General features: G+C 41.4%; 1 protein-coding gene across 4 annotated transcripts in view; it reads left to right on the top strand.

Moving 5' to 3' along the window:
* Positions 1 to 22,120, top strand: part of ARHGAP32 (Rho GTPase activating protein 32) — a 266,577-nt gene that overhangs the window by 68,757 nt on the left and 175,700 nt on the right. The gene's annotated exons all lie outside the window — the stretch shown is intronic.

Below are 22,120 nucleotides of genomic sequence, written 5' to 3'. Positions count from 1 at the left end.
TCAGTCAGGTTGAGTTCCAGTTGGTTTGTGATGCCGGTTTACCTTCCTCTGTGAATCTGTAGTTCTCTCCAGGCAGAACCCCCCTTTATTGAATTGTACCCGAGACTTGTCCTGGACCAGGAAGCACTATCAGAGACTCATAAATGGTACAAGCCTTGTCCTCTGTCTTCAGAGACAGAAAGCACCATTAACGCCTTCAGCATGTGCCAGCCAGAGAAGCAGCCTTATAGCTGGAGGGAGGGTAGAATCCCCAGGCCACAACCCTTTGACATCTAAACCATTTTCTTTCATTTAGAGTAATTTGTATAACGGCTTACCTTGAGAGTTGTGGTTCTGTTTATGTGCATCTTCTGAGCCATCGCTGTGGAATGTTCTGACTGCTAAGGAGTGTTGTGACAGCAGTCGAGTCCCATGTGGGATTTGATTTCTCAAAGGCAGGGTTGTCCGAGTATCGTTGGTTAGAGGGAGAAGGTGAAACAGCCTTGCAGGAGATGACTTGTATAAAAATAAATCAACAACGTTCAGGATTTATTGTTGTTATTAGCACCTTTAGGCCTCCGCTGAGTTCAGAGCCCCATTGTGCAAGACACTATATATGCACACAGTAGACCTAACAGTCTAAACAGAAAAAACAGGCAATGAGTTGGAGAGGATACAGGCAAGAGGTGAAGTGACTTACCCATGGTTACAGTGGCGAATCAAGGATAGAACCCATAACTTCTGAATTCCATATCAGTGCCCTCTCCCCTCGACCATACCCACTCTCCATGCTATAAGGGTACGCCATCTCCATTCTCATTGGTCAGTACCAACAGGAGCAGGATCCAGTCCTTGTACTGCATTGTAGTTCTGGAAAAGTGTGGCTAACTCTGCATTCCTACCTATGCCTCCTTTTATTTTTTCAGAAGTGACCCTATTAATCTTTTAGTTATTATAAAAAAGGTTTTATAATGGAGTAGCTGCTAAATACATCTCTCTCCTTCTATAGATTTATATTTTACTGCATTGTACATTCCTCCGAGAATTTTCTTTCGCTTTTGTCATTCAGAGATAGTGAGTATTTAGTCTTCACAATGCATAATGCATGTACTTGCGTGAAATTGCATCCTGTTGCATATTATTTTTGCTTAAAATATTTTGAAGACAAATGATTGAATTGCATTTGTGGTTGAAGTATATATTGACTTTTTCTAATGCTGCAGGCTCAGTTACAAGACTGAAGGCAGGGAGATGCCATCACAGTGTGAAGTCAGATTGATGTGTTCAGTACAAATTTTCTTCACATTGTTCTTCCAATGAATCTGAATCCTGATCTGGGGTAAAATTTTCCAAAATGAGACTTAGGGCTTATCTACATGTGGAATTTAGAAAAGTTAATCTGAATTCACTAAAGGTGTGAATTGAAAGTGGATTGGATAAACAGAATTAAATCTGTGTGTGGATGCTTTGATTTAGAATTAAAGTGGCCTTAATTTTGTTTACTTTAATTCACTTTGGAAGTGAATTGAGCTAAATTGATTTGAGGTCACTTTAACTGTGAATCAGAATGTCCACAAAGGGACTAAATGCAGTTTAACGAATCCACTTTAAATTCAAACCTTTAGTTGATTTGGGTGAACTTTTCTGAGTATCCTTGTGTAGCCATGTCCTTAGGCTCCTAAGTGCCTACATTATTTTTGAAAATGGGACTTTGGATCCCATAACGTAGGCACTTGTGAAAATTTCCCCCTTAGGTTCTTATTTAGAAAACAGTTAAGCACATGCTTAACTTAACAGTGGGACTACTCATATGCTTAATGTTAAGCATGTGGTTCAATGCTTCGCTGAATTGGGGCCCTAATTACCAGCCCTATTCCTCTAATTCCTAGTTTCTGCTGAACAGTGACTACTAGTCAAGTCAAGTTGTGCAGTGATTTTGTAATGTGAGCAAAAACACACTCAGGCACAGGTTGAGATTCATTGCTCTTGTGAACTAAACCACATTTGAGCCCAGGTCTCTAGCTATGAAAGATTAGGGGCATTATGATGCTTCCTTGGTAGCAGAAGACTGAGTATTAAAAGGCGAAAGAAGAAAAACAAATTAAAACCGTTAGTACAGCATGAATATAGTTCCCTGCGGTAGAGAATAGCATTGGATAGGGCTCACGTATCTTAAGTGGTGCATTTGTGCTAATAAATTGAAGTAGACGAGACAATAGGAGTAGGCTGGAATGACATACTTTTAAATGATAGTTTGACACCTAATAGCAAATTACTAACTTTAATCTGAAGGGGTAGTGGGTGTAATTCCCTTTGAAGAACTATTCAGTCTTAAAAATTTGCATAATAGACAGGCAGTATTTTATGGCGACATCAGTAATTATATAAAGGGGTCTAATAACAGTTTGGCCAGCTTTCAAATTGATTTTTAATGTTTATGTCATCTGTGATAGGGGTTTGGTGGAGCAATGGGACTTGACAGCTTGACAATTCACTTCTAGAAACTCGCTCCTCGATCAGTCTCATGAGATGGGTGAAAATGGATTTGTTCTCTTTTTACCATAGTGCTGGATTAACCAAACCATGCTCATTTCTGCATGATTTTCCTGTTAAGAGAGACCCAGGAGTGATATATCTGGGGTGTTGCATGTCAGTGATGAGGTGCTTGGGCAGAGCTGTATCTGGCAATAGTGCTAAACATTGATTGCCTGGGTAGTGCTGGTCAGCATTAAAGAGCTGCATGTGGTACTGGATATATCTACTGGGTTTCAGGGATTTAGATGTTCAGCCTCCAATGAGATTAATGGGTGTTGGATGCTGCAGTATCCAAGGAAATTTTTCTAAATATTGGCCTGAAAAGGGTTTTTAAAAACTTTTCTTGCTACTTTCCATGGAACACAAACCAAGTGAAATTTATTATACAAATGATGACGAATTCTTCTGAGGACTGAGTCACTAGAGGGCAGTAGAGCTGACCGTTCATGTAGTCAGTAAATCCAAACAAGGTGCCACAACTTATTGTTACTGAAGAACAAGCTGCATCAGTTTATTATAAAGTGTTACACAATCCATAAACCCATTTATTATTTATATGTCCAGCCAGTGCCCCAGCTCAGAGTGTTTTATGACCCCAAGAATCTGGTTGCTGGATGAGTTGCCTTACCATAGTACTAATAGACCAGGTCCCATTGTGCTAACACAGTACAAACACACCAGCTCTGTTCTGTCATTGTGAGAGGTGGCCTGATAGCTTTTACACGTGGTTTATTTAAGCACGTTGCTCTGTGGCTGGATTAGCATGTTGTGTCCCAAAGGCTGCATGGATTAATGGACTGAGCACAGCCCTGGGTCCCAGAAACTTTTGAGTTCTAATCCTGATTTGATTACTTGCTTACTCTGGCCTCGAGAATGTTAATTTAACCTCTCTCTGCCTCAGTTTCCCCATGTATAAATAGGGATAACACTTCCCTACCTCACGAGGATGTACTGAAGCTTAATTTGTTAAGGTTTGTACAGAGCTTTGAAAACATAAAGTACGATACGAATGTTAACTGTTGTCATCCTACCAATCCACTGAAGAACAGAAGGTTCCATTAGTCAGCAGTAAATGAATAAAGAGCCTCTGAAGCATTGTCTTGCTTACTAACATTTATATTTTTTTCCGCATTGAAGCTGTGCAGCAAATGCATATTCAGTCTTGATTTGAGGCACTGAAATGAATGGTGGAAAAATCCTTTCACAAAGACTTGCGCTAACATTAACCCCCCCCCCCCCGCCCCCCCCCAAAAATCTTTTTGGAAGATTGCTGTAAGGAAAATGTTAGCTCACCAGGCAACTAATGGAATTTATTGGTGCACCCAGTTGGGATCAAAACTTTCATAATGGGATTCGTTTTGTTGATCTCAACATTGTAAAGAATTTACTGGAAATAAATTATATTTAGTATTGCATTTATCCTTCAGGTTTGCATCATTTAATTTTTAATTATATGCTGAAAGGTCAGGCTCTGCATGATAAATTTTTTAAAATCTAACAATGGGTGAGCTTTCACAAGTCTGACTGGTTTTGGTATGGGGAGGAGGGAAGATATATGTAATGCAGCCCTGTCTGCAGAACATACCTTCTACACCAAATGTTATTATGCGGCAGTCAGAATGTGGTGACTCAGTGTCATTAGACTGGACTGTAATCTTCCCCCTTCCCCGCTTAGCTCCTTTTCCCTTTCCACCCTTCTTGTTCTCTGTCTGGTAATTGTGATGTGGGGCCTTGCACATGGTCCACAGTCCCTCACAATTCAGTGGATGTCACATGGTGAAAAGATTAGCAGGTCTCCTAACCAACACTGTTTATAGTATTAGACAGGCAGTTGTGGAAAACACTGAGCTGTGAGTCAGAAGACCTGGGTATTATTCCTAGCTCTTCCACTGACTGACTGTGTGACCTTGGGCAAATCATTTAGAACCCCGTCAAGCAAAACGCTTTAGTGTACACTCAATTTTAAAGGTACACCAGTAGTAGAATGTTTAGGGGGTGGCCATTTTCAAGAGCTGACTTAACCAAAATTGCCCTGTCACTTACCCTGTTCATAACCACTCCACTTTCCCGCATCACTTTATCTAAAACTGTACCAACTCCACTTCACCAAAAAAGCACCTGAAGTCCATTTCTAAAAGCGACTTTGGACTCATTGACCCCGAGTAAAACCTAAGGCTTGACTACACACAAAACTGTACAGTTTTAAACAATTAATAGTGTAGTGCGGCATAATCCTTCTAAGGTGGATGCAGGAATACTAGAGGAAAGGTAAGTCTATCAATATAGTATATTCTCGTAAGGCAGGGAGAGGCAGAGATAATGGGCACTGGAGGTAGCTTTAATTCTTTTAGAAATAAAATTCAAGTTTATTCTTGATTTTTCATACTCTTTGGTTGAGTGTGCATTAGAAATGCAATATGAACACCTGAGGAGCATAATGGTTAGCTGGTTACATTTTTTGTTCTTTCCAGAGTCCAGTGGGATGGAATAAAGGGTTATGATCATTCTTTTCCCTCAGGCGCCCTATCATTTGACAGATTACCCCTTCAGGCCATATGTTTTGTGTGAATATTTATGTACCAGCACAATGACTGACTGACTAAAACCCCAAAAGGGATAGCTGTCTGAGGAGGACCGGATTGCTGCGCATGGAAGGTCCACTCTCTGTCATCCATCAACCCCTGGCATTGCAAGTGGTATAAGTGTATTATAAGTGTATGATCAGGGGTAGAGGAAGTACTTGAACTCAGAATCACTTCCGCCGGTCTAGGCAGCAGCTGCTAGGAATCCCTATTATATGTTGAGTAGTTTTGCTGCAGAATGCCTTCAGCAAGCTGAGACTTTGCAGCCAAGAAGACACACCATGTTTCTGCTGTGGCTGTAGTTGGAGCCTGTAAGCATCTTTTCCTGGTGTGTCTTAGGAAGCAGACCCTTGTAGAGATCAGCTTGGTTCTCTTTGTGCCTTTCATGAGCAGAGCCTGTTGTTAAGGGGTTTTCTTTGTTTTTTGTTTTTAAATAATGTTCAAGGGGGGGGAAAAAAAGCTTATAACTATTTATTTATTTGTTATCTAAGGGGGAAAAAATCTCCAAAGAGCCTGTGAAAGATTCAAAAAGAAGCACAAATGTTAGGCTTGAAATTCCCTGTTAACCTTACACGCACAAAACAGCCTCTCTCTTCCTTCCCTTCCATAAAAAGAAAAGGGGATATGCACAGTAGAAATCACTCAAACAACCATAATTCTGCCCTATATCATTGCCCACAGGAGACAGTAAGCCTGGGAATTTGCTTTAGGTTTTTAAAAAAATGTTTGAGAGGCTGAGAAGCAAGAATCCCTGTTGAGTTTGCAAGCTGTGCACGGGTGAGTCCTGCTACAGTACTTGCCAGCCTGCCTTCCAACTGCAAACGAGATTTCCTCTCCCCAGACTAGATACCACCTTCCCCCCTCACCTTGCCTCTCATCCTCTCTCTGGTGCTCTACTCTGTTTCTTCCAGACCAGAATCTCCTGTCCCTTCCACATGCTTTCTTCCCTTCTCAGTCACCCCCAGTGGAGGCCATTGGAGACTTTGCAAGGTCTTCTTTGACAGCCTAGGAAATGAAGAACAGCAGAGCTCATACTGAATGTGGAAGTGCTTCTAATAACTAAATAATTCTGCCAGTGACTCTCCCAAAATTGGCACCAGCTCTTGCCAACATCAACAGATTTTTTTTTTTTTTAATGGATTTCTAGGCCAGGCTTTTGATGCCAAAAAAGTTAGGAAAATATTCAAGTAGTAAGTTCACCTCAGGTTTTGGATTTGTATTTCCCACATGACTTATGCAATTTGCCACAAACACCTCAGAAAAAGTCTCTGCGGGAGTAAGATCACACCTGTGAAATTTCAGCCAGATTGGTTTTCTTCCAGCAAATTGGGGAAAAATCAAACTCGAACTTATGAAGGAAGGGTAATTTAAATCTTAACTGTGCAATGATTGATGTCTCTCCATAATACAATAAAATTGTTGCTCGAACTTGTACTTACTGTTCTGGGGAGCAATGCAAATTGACATGTTAGGATCTTTGTCCCTCTCTAGTGGTTTGTCCCCATAAGAGGTTCACAGAATCTCTAACTTCTGGAAGAGTTAGTCCTTTAGGTCAAGCCACAGTAGCTCATACTTCTAACTCTGAAGATATTAGGTTCAAATGCTGCTGAAGGCCCAAATGGAGCCGGATAGGTTAACATTTTTTATATAGCCTTTTACAATTATATCCTTCCACCCGAAGGAGACAATCAAGTCCCTTCTGTTGTTGTGCATGTGTAAATCATATTGCTAGAAGTAGGGTTAAATGGAATATGTGGGTCAGATTCTCCAGTGGGGTGGAGCTGACCTCACTGTTGTACTGGAGTAATTCAGAGCAGAATATGGCCGTCTTTAAAAGAAGTAAAGGGTTTTTCTGCTCTGCAGTTAAAGATATAGTACTGAAGTGTATATGAATGACCAATTACATTCTGTTCTGGGTTTTCTTTTGAAACCTGAGTGTGTTTCCAGCTGTCTAGCCTTCTCTCTAAACGTACTGTATACAGCACCTCCTCCCAAACTGACAGATCCTGGAACCAAAGTGCTGCAAAACCTGTTTTTCTTACTCTTCGTAAAAGAGGAATGCAGTTTTCTACCAATACTAAATTGAATGTTGTATGTTGCTATTGAATTATCTCTCATAGGAGAGGTTCTCTCTGTTACCTTCACTTGGGATTCAGTGCCTATATCTGATCCCAAATATCCCCTTCACTTTAGCCCAAGTTGTCTTTAAGTTTAAATTGAATCATGATGCAGTGTAACCCACTAAAATTGATCACAAGTGAACAAGGAAACTTTAGCTATTGATTCATATGACCATTATTCTTCCATCTCTTGCCATGAATAGGGTAAGATCATCGGCTAAATACTACACATCATGAGCCCAAGTGGCTAGGTTTTTGATGTGCATCTGAATGTTCCCAGAGGATCAGGAGGTGATTTCAAACAGAGTTTGGGCCCATCTCTAATAAACATCTATATTTCTGATACCCATGTTCCTGTTACACTTGGTTTGGGTACTTGCAGTTGGTGGTGGCTGAGTATAACAAATATTTAGAAACAGACATTTCTTGGAAAAATACTGCCAGACTTATTAAGCATGCAAGACTTTTTTTTTTATAAGATGTTTTATAGGCATATTCAAGACATCTAATCTTTCTTCCAAGTATTTGTATTAGGGCTGTCGATTAATTGTAGTTAACTCATGTGATTAACTCAAAAAAATTAATCGTGATTCAAAAAAATTAATCGCGATTAATCACAGTTTTAATCGCACTGTTAAACAATAGAATACCAATTGAAATTTATAAAACTTCGGATTTTTTCTACATTTTCATGTGTATTGTATTCTATTTTATAACTGAAATCAAAGTGTATATTTTTGATTATAAATATTTGCACTGTAAAAATGATAAACAAAAGAAATAGTATTTTTCAGTTCACTTCATACAAGTACAGTAGTGCAGTCTCTGTCCTGAAAATGCAACTTACAAGTGTAGATTTTTTTTCTGGTTACATAACTGCACTCAAAACCAAAACAATGTAAAATTTCAGAGCCTACAAGTCCACTCAGTTCTACTTCTTTTTCAGCCAATCACTAAGAGACAAACAAGTTTGTTTACATTTGCAGGAGATAATGCTGCCCTCTTCTTATTTACAATGTCACGTGAAATTGAGAACAGGCATTTGCTTGGCACATTTTGTAGCTGGCATTGCAAGGTATTTACCTGCCAGATATGCTAAACAGAAGTCTTAAAAGAGCAACACTCTGATATGGAAACTGAAAATGAACATGCATCCGTCTGTACTGCTTTGGATTGTTATCGAGCAGAACCAGTCATCTGCATGGACCCATGTCCCCTGGAATGGTGGTTGAAGCATGAAGGGACATATGAATGGTTAGTGCATCTGACACGTAAGTATCTTGCAATGCCGGCTACAACAGTGCCATGCGAACGCCTTTTCTCACTTTCAGGAAATAAGACGTGGGCAGCATTATCTCCCGCAAGTGTAAACAAACTTGTTCGTTTGAGCGATTGGCTGAACAAGAAAGAGGACTGAGTGGACTTGCAGCCTCTAAAATTTTACATTGTTTTATTTTTGAATGCAGTTTTTTTGGTACATAATTCTACATTTGTAAGTTCAACTTTCATGATAAAGCACTTGCACTACAGTACTTTTATTAGGTGAATTGAAAAATGCTGCATTTTTTTTACAGTACAAATACTTGTAATCAAAAATAAATATAAGGTATTCTGTGTTGTAATTGAAATCAATATATTTGAAAATGTAGAAAACATCAAAAAATATTTAAATAAATGGTATTCTATGAATGTTTAACAGTGTGATTAATTGCGATACATTTTTTTAATTGCTTGACAGCCATAATTTGTATCAGGGGAGAATTGAACCCATGCTTGTTTCCTAAATCTGGGACACTTTGGTGAATCTTGTACCTTTCATTAATTGACTTAATTTGAATCTGCTGTACATGGGTGTGCTCCTGCTTTCATTGATAACCTAGAAAATGCTATGCATGCAAAGATCTGGGTGAAATTTTTCAAACTTGGGTGCCTAAAATTTAGGATCTAAATCCATGTATTGGGCCCCGGATGCTTCAGATGTGCAGAACACCTACAACTCAGATTGGTGTCAGTGAAATCTGAGTGCTTCGCATCTCTTTGCAAATTAGGTCATTTTTATTTAGGTGCCTAACTTTTGGAAGCCAAGGTTGAAAAATTTGGCCTGCAACATGTGTACAACTTCATTTCTTTGACCACCGAAGGTATGTGGAACTCACTTGAGCAGTTCTGGTTTTTTTCAGCATGCAGTGGCTATTCAATGACCTGAGTAAATCTTAAGAACAACTAATGCTGGAACTAGCCCAGCGATTAACTTTGGCAATGACCTACAATATTTGCTATCATCATAAATCATCGTTAGTGGCATGTCACAGAAATAAATAAATATGTAAAAAGTTTTAATTAGCAACTGGAGCATAGACGTGTTGGAAAATTGTTCTTCGCTAAAGGTTAATGACCTGGAAAAACAGAAAAATGTATAATTAATATATATTTAAAAAGTATTTATAAAAAAACCCACATACGCCAGAAAAGTAATCCTTATTTCATAATGTTACATAGTTTGAGAGGCAATTAAACTTTTACATTTTTATAAACAATAAGTCACTCTGTTAAGAAGAACATTAAAAATACATTGAGTGACACTGTTTTAAAAATATGCCAAGGTGATATGTTTTTAATGTCTAACAAACTTTCTATAGATGTGATCCCTGGCTTTTATAGAAGCAGGTAATATTTTTATTCTCCAGTGGAGGTTTGACATGCTGGTGGATGTATTAGCTGTTAACTCAAACATCATTTGGAACATTTGCATTGTGTGTTTACTTTACCTGCTTGCATAAAAGACAGTTTATTTAGTTGTTCTTATGTGCCAGAAATTCTGGTTTTAATGACACAGTTGGCAGCTGAGGGGCCAGCCAGTTAATGCTGCTCTTAATTAGCTTTAGATTTTCAGTGGTATGTAGGTACCTTATAGTGCACTTCTTGCTCAAGAAATCTGGATAACAAATTGCCTAATTCTGCAAATTTTGTTCATATGAGTAACTGCATTGACTTCATTGGGACTACTTGCTGGGGTAAGAGTTCTTCATGTAAATAAGGATTGCCAGATTGGGTCCATAGGCTGGAACTCTGGGGAAATTATTGACTAGCTTTCGCAGTATGATCTACTTTCTAGGTTGTTTTCACTTTTAAAAGGCAGAAGTTTTCCCCCACTCAGCAATGTCCTAATCCGTTTTCTCGGATGTGTCAATCAAACATTGGATTGTGGCGTCACTGTACACACTGGGGAGAGGGAGGGCCTTTTGAATACCAAGAAGAGAGCTGCTCTTTGTGCACACATCTTGATAATCTGCACCATACAGCAAGAAAATGCAGAGAAAGAGTCACATGAGGCTGAAAGGCCGTATTTATATATTGTACATTAAAATGTTTGCATGTATGCCATGGGTAGGGCCCCACCAAATACACGGCCATGAAAAACACGTCACGGACCGTGAAATCTGGTTTCCCCCTGTGAAATCTCATCTTTTGTATGCTTTTACCCTATACTATACATATGTATTATGCAATACCATACATGCCACCCTTTACTTCTGCACTGCTCCCTTCAGAGCTGGGTGGCTGGAGAGCGGCGGCTGCTGACTGAGGGCCTAGCTCCGCTGTCAGCAGCGCAGAAGTAAGGGTGCCAATGCCTTACCATGCCATCCTTACTTCTGCGCTGCTGCAGGCGGAGCTCTGCCATCAGAGCTGGGCTTCCGGTCAGTAATGGCCGCTCTCCAGCAACCCAGCTCTGACGGTAACAGCCCACCAGCAGCAGCGCACAAGTCAGGGTAACAGTACTGCAACTCCCCTTACAATAATCTTGCGACACCCCCCCCCCCCACTCCTTTTTGAGTCAGGACCCCTATAATTGCAACACCATGAAATTTCAGATTTAAACGACCATGAAATTGACCAAAATGGACCGTGAATTTGGTAGGGCGGTAGCCATGGGGGAAATCTCTCTCCATGGCACAGCTATGAATGACCGTCTTGACAGCTTCACATGTCAGAGAGGTTGTTATAAGATCTTCAGAGTTGAGCTCCAGGGTTTTGTTTTAGCTCTTAAAGATAAGGAACTGGACAGAAGTTCTCAGGGTTCCTGGGTGTTGATATATGGGTTTTTGATTTGGGCCCTTTTCTAGATTTAAAATGAAACGCGCCCATGACCATGGAGTTATATGCCGGAGGTGTTCTTGCAAGTCTGCAGACTTTGATGTTTTCTTTGTTTTAAATATGATCTGCTTTGTTCCCTGATGTGGCAGTGTGCATAGGATGCGAAGGCTCCTGTTTCCGTATTGTTCCTGCATGAAGGCTGTGACCTTAAAAGCCTAAGGGACTTAAGTATTGAGAGGCAGCTTTGATCTCTGTTATAGATTCCACAAGTATCAATTATCGCTCTCCCTTGCTCACTCTTACTTCTCCTTTTACTCCTGGCCATTATGCCATCAAGTACTTAAAATTCAGGTTGCCGTCGTGGCGCTAGAGACATTTGAAGCTGAACGCTCCCATTACACACTGGCTGGAAGTACAGTTTAGCAACACACTCAGGACTTGTCTCTGTGGCTCATATTGATGCAATATTTAAACTGAAATGTGTGATGCTACCTCTGCAGGACTCTCCATCTTCAAGCTTTACTCTGCTAAAGCATTGCTCTTCTCTAATTTCTAACTGCACTAAAGCCCACATAACGCATCCCTTGCTCCCGATGAGCAAGCTTCTTGGGTTTTTTTCCTCTCCTCCTTCACCCAATTAACAGAACTTTAATAAACAGCTAATGGCCTATCAATGTGGCATACATGTTTTCAGCACACAAGATCTGCCATGTCACCACATTGACAGACTTGATGGTTCCCTTGAAAGTTCTTCAGTTCCCCAGATGACTTTTACGGAAAGCTGATTTGGATAGGTTGAGTAAGAGCCTGAATTTGATGTGGTCAGGGACTGAGGTTAACGTGCGTACCCTTCTGAAAAGCACCAAAGGGTTTCTATTGATTCTCAGTGGTTAGGACATAGGGTTTTTTAAGCCTCATTCAAAGACTCCAGCAACGGAGTAAACCTCTGCATCATCATACTGAGGTGATGCCAGTAATACTTCAAAAGGAAGAATGTTGCCTAATGAATCACCAACCAACCCCAGGAGTAATGAGCTATTGAAATAAAAATACAAAATGGCATATGCTTCAAAATCTGTATGTTCATAATCCATGTGCCTGCCTTAAAATTAACTTTATTGGGTGAATGATAACGCTTATTCATGTGGTTATAAAGTAGATGATCTATCAGAAAACCACATTTTCAGGCAGTCTTTATGGTCTTGTCTTGCCAGTTTGTGTTTAGACATTAATAAAATTCCTCCCAACTTGCTGTCACATTCACTACATCTGCATAGCTGTTGTGTGGGGCTTTAATACTGCCTTTTTTATTGCAAATATTAAACTTCAAAAGGGTCAAACTTTTACAAGCTGACTTAAAAATGATTGTGGGCTAAGTTCTTATTTACCAAATTTCAGTTTGGAGTGATTTTTTTTTTTTTTTTAAACCTTAGTTTTACAGTTTGAGGTCTGATTCCCTGAAAATAGGACTTTATATTGGACGTGCTGGCACAAAAGTAATATATTGTCGATGTGGTGAGCCCAGTAATAACTAATTACCGGAACAGCTTGTGGAGCAAGCATGAGGGAGCGGAAGCCTGGGGGTCAGAAAGGTTTAGGTAAGAGAGCTGTGAGTTTCAACAGGATGGGGCGCTCTGATAAGGTAGCAATGGGGACCATAGGATTACTTGGATGGGGGGGCAGGAGGGAAGAGGAGTGCAGGTTGCAGCAGAATCTCCTTCATGAGCTGGCTGCTGTCTATCTTGTTTTGTGGTTTGAAGTTGGATTTAATATTACAGGTTTTGACCAGTTTATAGTGACCCCTGGTGCTACTGTACTCACTTTGAATTATTAATGCATATGCATTTTCACCATATTGTTAGAGCTGTAACTAATGCTTTGAATATGCCCCATACTAGTTTTTGTCTGTCCCTTGGTTTTTACTTCTCCTGGTGTGGAGTCTTTGCATCCTGTTTTGAGCTCTTGCAAAACCCCTTCCCCTGTATACTCTGAGTCAGCAGCCATGTGGCTGCTTTCCTCTTAATTCCAATTTAGCGGGACTGAATGGAGCTTCCTTTAGCACCCGTTTGGTGCAGTTCTTTAATCAGACAGAGATGGTTTCTGCGGGTCAGGACAAAGCATTCCCTCTTAGCTGAGCACGCTGCTTCTACGTCTCCAAACTCTGGGAGTTTAGAAACCAGGACTGGAAATCAAAATAAAAGTTCTTAAGCCAGCAGGCTAGTTCCTTTTTTCTTGTTTACGACTGAATGAGTGATATGCTGCCACACTCTTCCCCACGGAGGCAGGTAGAGTGTAGGTGCACTGGCAGGAATGTGTTTGTTTCTCTAGGTATTTACACTGCATCTGTCACTGTGATTTTGAGTGCCTTCCATGTTTAAAGGTGACCTGGAAAGTAGAAAAAAAATGGGTTTGTGTCCTGTTTTGCTCTTTCTGCTTGTTTTTATGTGAGAAATTCCGGTCTTGTTCAACTTGGAACTCCATATCGCAGGAGTCAAGAGGCTGAATACTGAGCACTTGAGAGATGAGGGGATTTTTGATCAGGCTATTTAGAACTCTTTTCTTTTTGTTCGCCCCCTTTTAACTGAAACATCTAAGAAACGTTTGGCAGAAATGACATCTTTATTAAAGACTCAGCACCCCAACCCCTCCACTTAAGCAGTGAAAGAGCTCTTCAACTAGATCTGAGGCACCTAACTCCTCCAGTAAAACCCTGGAAGGGTCAGGCTTGATGCTCCTGATATTTTGAAGCTTCAAAAAAAAAAAAAAAAAAATAAGGGGGGGGGGCAGAAAAATAAAACCTAACCTCTAAAAACAACAACAAAAAGAGCCGATCCTTCTTAGTGAATCAAAAAAGAAAGAAAGGACAGAAAAATATTTTTCAGGTCATCTTTAAAGAATAAAATATCTTCATTTTTTCCACCTTATTGTTCCATAATCTGAGTCCCTGACAGATGTTAATCCGATGGCTTAATGTGCTCAGATATCGTGGTAATGAGCATGATATAAGAACCTGCGTCGACTAGAACAGAATAGAAGACTTGAGTCTCAACTTAGCATCTGTGGGAGAGACCCAGTCTGGTAACTTTAAAGCATGTGTCCCAAGGAGATTTTTTCCCCACCTGATTTCTAGTCATTTTTCTAAAGCTACATGATTGCGAGCAGCCGGGGCACCCACAGCTCCCAGCCACTGCTGCCAGTGGCTTCAGAGGGACACCGGAGCTGCTCAGTGGCTGCGGGCGGAGAGGCCCCCCCTGCAGCTCCCTTGCTGTCGTGAGCAGTTGGCTACCCCACAGCTCCCAGCCACCGGCAACAGCAGAGGGACCCTGGAGCTGATCGGCAGCGGGGGGGCGGAGGAGGCCCCCGCAGCTCCCCAGACTCTGACACTGGCAGGGAACCCCCCCGGCCCCTGTCCCAGCTCCCAGCCTGGCAGGGTGGTGGGGGACCCCTCCCATCCACTGAGCAATGGGGTCCCTGCAGCTCCCAGGCGCTGCAGGGGGTGGGGGGGAAGGGGGAAGTAGGGTGCTAGATCCTCCCTCCCCTTTTTGTCAGGGATGTTTTTAGTAAAAGTCAGGGACAGGTTACGGCTTCCGTGACTTTTTGTTTATGGCCCATGACTTGTCCCTGACTTTTACTAAAAATATCCATGACAAAATCGTAGCCTTACTCATGAGTAAGTCATATAGAAACTCTTGTTAACAGGGATATTGTTAAATTAAAATCAGGTCCCTTAGTGCGTCATTCTTTTTATAACAGGAGGGGAAAAAGTCCTTTCTTCTCCAAAATGATGCCATGTCCTTCACTGCCTGCCGTGCTGCTGGAAATTCACCATGAGAACTGTGATATTTTTAAGATTAATTATCCATAATTCCAGTTCTAGTCCAGAGAGGCCAAAAATTGATAGCGGCTTCTAATTAAGGCTGGTTTTGAAGCCTGCTAATTAGTAACCTACCTAACTGCATCCTAAGCCTTACCACCTGTGGATGTGATCTTGTTAAATGTCAGAGGTGAAGCAGGGTTGGACTTGGTCAGTACTTGAATTGGGTACCACAGGGTCTGATGCTGTTAATTTCCATAGGTAATGATCTTCCCTCTAGTTAATGCTCAACCAATGCCAGAGCATGTTGCAGCTGGACGTAATGGCCAAGGTTTTCAAAAGTGTGTAGTGGTATTGGATTGCGGATTGCCAACTTGAGACACCTTAAAGAGGTCCGATTTTCAGAATGTGTGGAGCAGCCACCCTCTGAAGATCAGGCCATTGTAAGGTATCTCAAGTTGGGCCCTCAAAATCACTGGTCACTTTTGGAAATCTTGGCCAGTTTCTTTTGAACAGATGATATAAATCAGAGACCCCAATCAGTGTGTTAGTTGAAGATCCTCAACCCGACTCTCATTTACATTAAGGCTCCTTTACAGTAAATTACGTTACCCATCCTAAACTGGTTAGCGTTGAAGTGAGTTGTTAGATAGCTTTTGTGAAATGCCACAGATGTGGCTGCCTTTTGGGGGTAAGTGAAGTGATTCCTGTATACAGTGAAATTAGATATCTCAAGGTATATGAAAGTGGCGTTTTTGCCCTTTCTTGCTTCTCTCTGATGTATATGAAAGGTGGTGTTTTGGAGTGTTTTAATTCTTATGTGAAATCTCAAGTTTTGCTGAAGGACTCATTAGAGGTCTCAGATGTGGATTGTGAGCCTTCTCATCCCATACTTGAAGGGGCAGTAATGCTGAATCTTTAACAATGACATTCTTCCTCCCAAGTTATTCTCAACCGTGTTCGTTAACTCCCTCCCCCCAAAAATGTTTTAAACAATATGAATAAATCTCACTTTCCTCTCCCAATCAGGTTTCACTTCTGTGGAGTTTGTCATAAAGATGCTATTTCTTCAGTCATCCAAAGATCTGAATATCTATGGTGATTTAAAATAAAGAGAGAGAGAAGGAAAATATATATTTTTTTAAACAGAGCACACACACACACCTTTTAACAGCCTTCTTTACACACCATAAAGTACCAAAAAGGGATCAATCCAGGCAAATTTTTATTTTTTCTCTGTAGCTCATTTTTAAACAACCATCTAAAGGGATGAGCCAAATCTTGTTGGCTGGCGCGGTTGTGTTTTTACTAAAAAAAAAATTGAATAAAATTCTGGAAACCTGGGGGATACTTCAAAGTAGCTGCTTAAGATGTGGTGGGGGAAGGGCTGGTATAGGTGGTCCTCAGTGAAGGATTCACACTGTGTGTAGCTTGTGAATTGCTTGGAGCACATTCAGGATGAAACAGCTTCTGTCAGCATAAGTTATTGTAGTAATAGTATTCTAAACTCCACTGTCAACAAAACATGCCTTTGAATTCAGCACATTACGGCTGTAGCAGTAGACTTCATATAATGCTTACACTGTGTCTCCTGTATGCTCACTCTCTGATGTACAACAGTCATAAATTGGCTTAAGAGACTTCTATAATATTGGAATACACACAGGTCAGTGGCTGAATATAGTCAGGTCTACACATAGGCGTGTAATTCTTTTACGTCTGCCACACAGATGGATGTGCGTTTGTGTATGCTTTCCGGCTGAGATTTACAAAGCACCTGAAATTAGTGGGAAATGGCCATCCACGTCCCCTAGATGGCTTTGAAAATCTCAGCCTATACAAGTGGTACATAAATAGGCTTGGCAGAATTTGATGTTTATTTTTAGGCATTTTTTTCTATTTTTATGAGTTAATTTTGCACAACCATGAAAAATTATCAGGTTTAAACATTTTTATTTTTTTTTTATTTTAAATTTTCACAGTTATGGGAAATTATGGGAAGGGTTCAGACAACAGGGGGATCAGACAATAGTTATTCAGTGACAGTAGACATTGAGATTAAAAAAAGGTAAGCTTTATGACTGTTAAAACACACATCGTCAAGATCATGTGCAGTGTAAACAGCCTTAAATCAGACTCAAATAAGTCCTCAAGCAGCATTTTTCTCCACGGCAGTACTGTTATTTATTTGTTGTTATGGTAACATCTGTGCCCCCGGTCAAGGCTCAGGCTGACCTTTGAGCTAGGAGCTGCACATATTTATAACTAAAAGGCAGTCCCTGCCTCAAAGAACTTGCAGTTTAGTTAGGATGCATGTCACATGCAAGGCTATGAGCTGGGAGAAAAGTCTAAGAGAATGTGATCATGGTTTAGATGTGGTTTGTGTCTGAGCTTCATTTTACCTGCATGGAGAAGAATTGGGCAAAATTCAGCACTGTGAAACCAGTGTAAATTCAGAGTAATTCCGTTGACTTCAGTGATGTGCCTCGAGATTTACACTGTTATAACCGAGAGCAGAGTCTGGTCTGCTGTGTGCCTTACAAGATATCCATCCATCCATCCATCCATCCACACACAAACATTTTACGTATGTAAGTTTAATCACTTTGGAAATATCAGGATGTAGAGCATTCAGTTTTTACTCAAGACGTACTCCCACTGACTTCAATGGAAGAGCCAGTGTGACATATTACAAAGATTCTTATGCGTTTCTGGAGATCATGCTACATAGGGGCAGGAATATACCAAAACCCCTTTTTTGTAGAAAGCTCGATTCTGCAATACCTTGACACTGCTTGTGTAAAGCCTATAAGACCGAGACTTACATATTCACCCTGACCTCTATGTTGTAATACAAAGTCCTCTTTCCCTGCACTGCCTAGTACCTTAATGAAGTGACATCTCTGAACATTAAAGATGAAGAAGAAAAGATTGGAACTGAATATTTTATTCTTCCCCTTTGAGTGTTTTAGTGGAATTTCCAAGAGCAAAAATCAAAACAGAGCTTCTGATCAGACCATAACCTTTTATAACCACAGGTCGTCCTTTTTGTAGCTGTTTAAATTCTTGCTTTGAAGCCAGATATTTATGGGTTTGACACTTTTGACACTGACAGATTAAAGGGAATGGGTCAGATGGATGCTTGCTTTTGGAAGACGGTTTATCAGTTGACTATTTCCACACTTAATCCAATATATTATGCTTTTTCCTTGGCAAAGATTTCCTTAATACTGCGATTTCTCAGGGTTTTCCTTTTTCCAGCATGTCCTTTACTGTGTCTCATACAGAATGTATATCCTTCTTTTTTTTGCTGTTTATAGCTGCAAAACTGTTTATTTTTTCCCCCCCTTGAATTTCAGAGTATATACAGTATAGTTTTTTCGCCACATGAGATAAATAGTTTGTGTCAAGGCAAGTAATGGGGTGACGTGTGCACGCCCTTATTTGCTAGGGATTACAATGTCATGATTTCTTGTTGGCATTTGTGTCTGAGTATGTAATGTGTATTTACATAAACCCATTGAAAAACACCCATGTTAACCAAGTGTTTATGCTCTCCAGTGACAGGAAATGTCAAAGTTTAGGTCTCATGACCCCTCGTGCACCATGATACAGTCTGTATTTATATGATCACATGCTATTTCTCAAATAATGTAGTATCGGGCAGTTTTCTCTACTGCCCTTTGGATCCCTGCATTAGCAGGTCTGCAGCTGTCTACAGGGACCTAGCAGAGCTTCTCTCTCAGCCCCGTGTGCACCTAACAAAGTGCCATATTGTGGAGCCCTCATTTGCCCAAGGTCAAGACTATAACAGGATTAAAAAAGGAACTAGATAAATTCATGGAGAATAGGTCCATCAATGGCTATTAGCCAGGATGGGCAGGGATGGTGTCCCTAGCCTCTGTTTGCCAGAAGCTGGGAATGGGCGACAGGATGGATCACTTGGCGATTACATGTTCTGTTCATTCCCTCTGGGGCATCTGGCATTGGCCACTGTTGGAAGACAGGATACTGGGCTAGATGGGCGTTTGGTCTGACCCAGTATAGCCATTCTTATGTTCTAGCAGGCATTTACCCACACAGATAATCCAACTGAAGTCAGTGGGGTTGTTTGCATAATCAGAGTTCCCTGGGGGTGAGTGAAGGCTTCACATTCTGGTCCAAAGCCAACAGGAGCCCTTCTTTTAACCCCTTTGTACCTTACAGAGGAGCTCTTTCTCAAACTTCAGTGTCCATGCCTAGACACAAGGCAATGCAGTTAGTTAATATTTAAGGGAATGCTTTGGAGTGCCTATATAGAGAGAGCTTAGTTCCAGTATTGACAATCCCATAGGTTCAAGAATCATGAGTCAGGCCTCTAAATAAATAAATAAATAAATAAATAATGAGATTAGTTTAAAAATCATGGGATTTTTTTTAAATTGCCTGCTGGTTTCCTTTGCGGCAGCAGTTCTCAAACTGGGACCCCAAAGTGGGTCGCGACCCTGTTTTAATGGGGTCACTAGGGCTGGCTTAGACTTGCCGGGGCCTGGGGCCAAAGCCCGAGGCCTTCAGCAGGGCTCAGGTTACAGGTGCAGCTTGGACAGGCTCAGGCTTTGGTCCCCATTCCTGCGGTGCTGGTCGTAATTTTTGTTGTCAGAAGTGGGTCACGGTGCAATGAAGTTCGAGAACTCCTGCCTTAGGGCAGTGTTTTTCAAACTGTGGGTCACGACCCAGTACGGGTCGTGGCATGTCAGGCACTGGGTCGCGTGGCTCTGGTCAGCACTGCCGACTGGGTCGTTAAAAGTCCCCTTGGTGGTGCTGCCGAGCTAAGAGCAGGCTAGTGCCTACCTTTTCTGACACTGCATTGTGCCCTGGAAGCAGCCAGCAGCAGGTCCGGCTTCTAGGCAGGGGTGCCACGGGGCTCCACGCGCTGCCCTTGCCCTGAGCACCAGCTCCGCACACCGGTTCCTGGCCAATGGGAACTGGTGGCGAGGGGGACGTGGGCAAGAGTTGCACAAAGCTGCCTGCGTGCCTCTGCCTAGGAGCCGGACCTGCTGCTGGCCGCTGCCGGGGTGCAGCGCGGTCTGCGGTGCCAGGACAGGCGGGAAGCCTGCTTCTGCACTCCAGCTGCGCCGCTGACCAGAAGTCGCCAGAGGTAAGTCCACAGCCCAAACCCCTGCCGCAGCCCTGAGCCCCCCCCGAAACCTGGAACCCCTTCCTGCACTCCAAACCCCTCATCCCTGCCCCAGCCCAGAGCCCCCTTCCACACCCTGAACCCCACAGCCTTCACCCCCGCATCCCAGCCCTCTGCCCCAGCCCGTAGCCCCTCCCACTCCCCAAACCCCTCATCCTCAGCTCCTTTGGGTCACAGGCATCACGTTTTCTTCAACTGGGTCCCCAGAAAAAAAGTTTGAAAATCACTGACTTAGGGTATCTTGTGTTATATTTTCAAGCTTTTCTTTGCAACCATGAGAGCTAGATTATAATTTTTTGATAAAAGCTGAGATTCTTGTACTCACATCACATGTAGAGCTGGGGCTCTAGAAAACTATCACATGCTGTGAGACTTGTGATAAGGATTGGCCACATTGTATGTAAGGGCCATTCCCTATTATGCCACCCGTACTCCCTCTGCAAGTTTCCCGTCTGTTTCCAGTCTGGACCAAAGTATCAGACTTTCACAATTTAAGAACACAAGAAAGTTCAGTTCAAATGGAACATCTAGTTTTCAGCAAAGTCCTTTTTAATTTTTTTAACTGAGTTTCTTCCATGGGTTGGCTTAACCAGCCCTGAAGACAAGCAAATCACTCAACTCAGTGTCCAATAGTGGCTTGGCTGGAATAGAACTCAGGATGCTCCATGGTACCAGGACTTTCAGCACCTCTGTCTTTCGTAATTTCCGAGACAAATTCTAGCACCAGCTGTAGCAGTATAAGTCCAGAGTGATCCTTTTAAAATCGATAGTTACTCCAAATTGGTACAAGTGCATCTGAGAACAGAACTTAGCCTTCACTCTCTTCCTTTCTCTCTTTCTCGCTCTCTTATTTTTTTTTAAAAAACAATTACTGTGCAGCATTACCATAATTACTGTAAATGTGCTAATAGGCATAACTCTAACCACGCAGTGTATTCTGTAATAATGTCTTTTCATGTATTGAGGCTAATTTCTTCAAATGATAGAAGTGCTGTAAATGTCATTGGATGGGTTTTATCATAAATACACAAAGGCCTCACGAGAACATCTAATTGCATTGTGTAACTATGTAATTATGACATCATGTAAAATCTCTTACAGAAATATAGCGGAGGGAGAAAAAGCGTGCAGCAACAGGGAGACTTGTCAAGTGCCGTGTCAGCTGATTTGTCTTCATCCTAAAACTAGCATAAATGTCTGACTTGCATTGTAAACGAACACTTGATTTTTAAGATATAAGGGGCTTGATCTTCAGAGGTACTAAATCCCCCAATTCCGGTTACAGTCAACAGGAACTGAACGTGGTTGGGACTGGAGATCGTAAAAATGAGCAGGGCTTTCTGCAGGAAATTTTAATTCTTCCGTGGAAATTCAAATACTGAAATATTTTTGTTTTGTTTTATTTCAAAAATAAATAAAAATTTTCCATAGAAAGCAGACACGTGTTATGGAAAAAAAAATGGTTTTCTTGGAAAACTTTCAATCAGCCCTGTCTGTATAAGCACATTTGAAAATCGGATCCATTTCAAAAGCTTCAGTGGGGCTTCATATGGATGCAGTGGGTCTGAGCTAGCCAATCCAAATGCATGTTCAGGGCCTAATATTAGGCATGGTGCAATGAGTGAGGGTGACAAGCGGTAGGTAGCAAATTGGGTGATGAGGGAAATGGGTTGTAGCCAGACATAACATGGTTACTTCTTGGTGGTATAATATATTCCATCTTCTGTTTATAATTTAACTGCTGTAGCAATCAAAATTCATAAACAGTCCATTAATACCTCAGTATGTTTAGTTGAAAAACATAAGTTGACACACACAA

The sequence above is a fragment of the Chelonia mydas genome, chromosome 22 (assembly GCF_015237465.2).
Source record: "Chelonia mydas isolate rCheMyd1 chromosome 22, rCheMyd1.pri.v2, whole genome shotgun sequence".
Taxonomy (NCBI): domain Eukaryota; kingdom Metazoa; phylum Chordata; order Testudines; family Cheloniidae; genus Chelonia; species Chelonia mydas.
The sequence above is the reverse complement of the archived record's forward strand: the minus strand, read 5'-3'. Positions and strand labels throughout refer to the sequence as shown.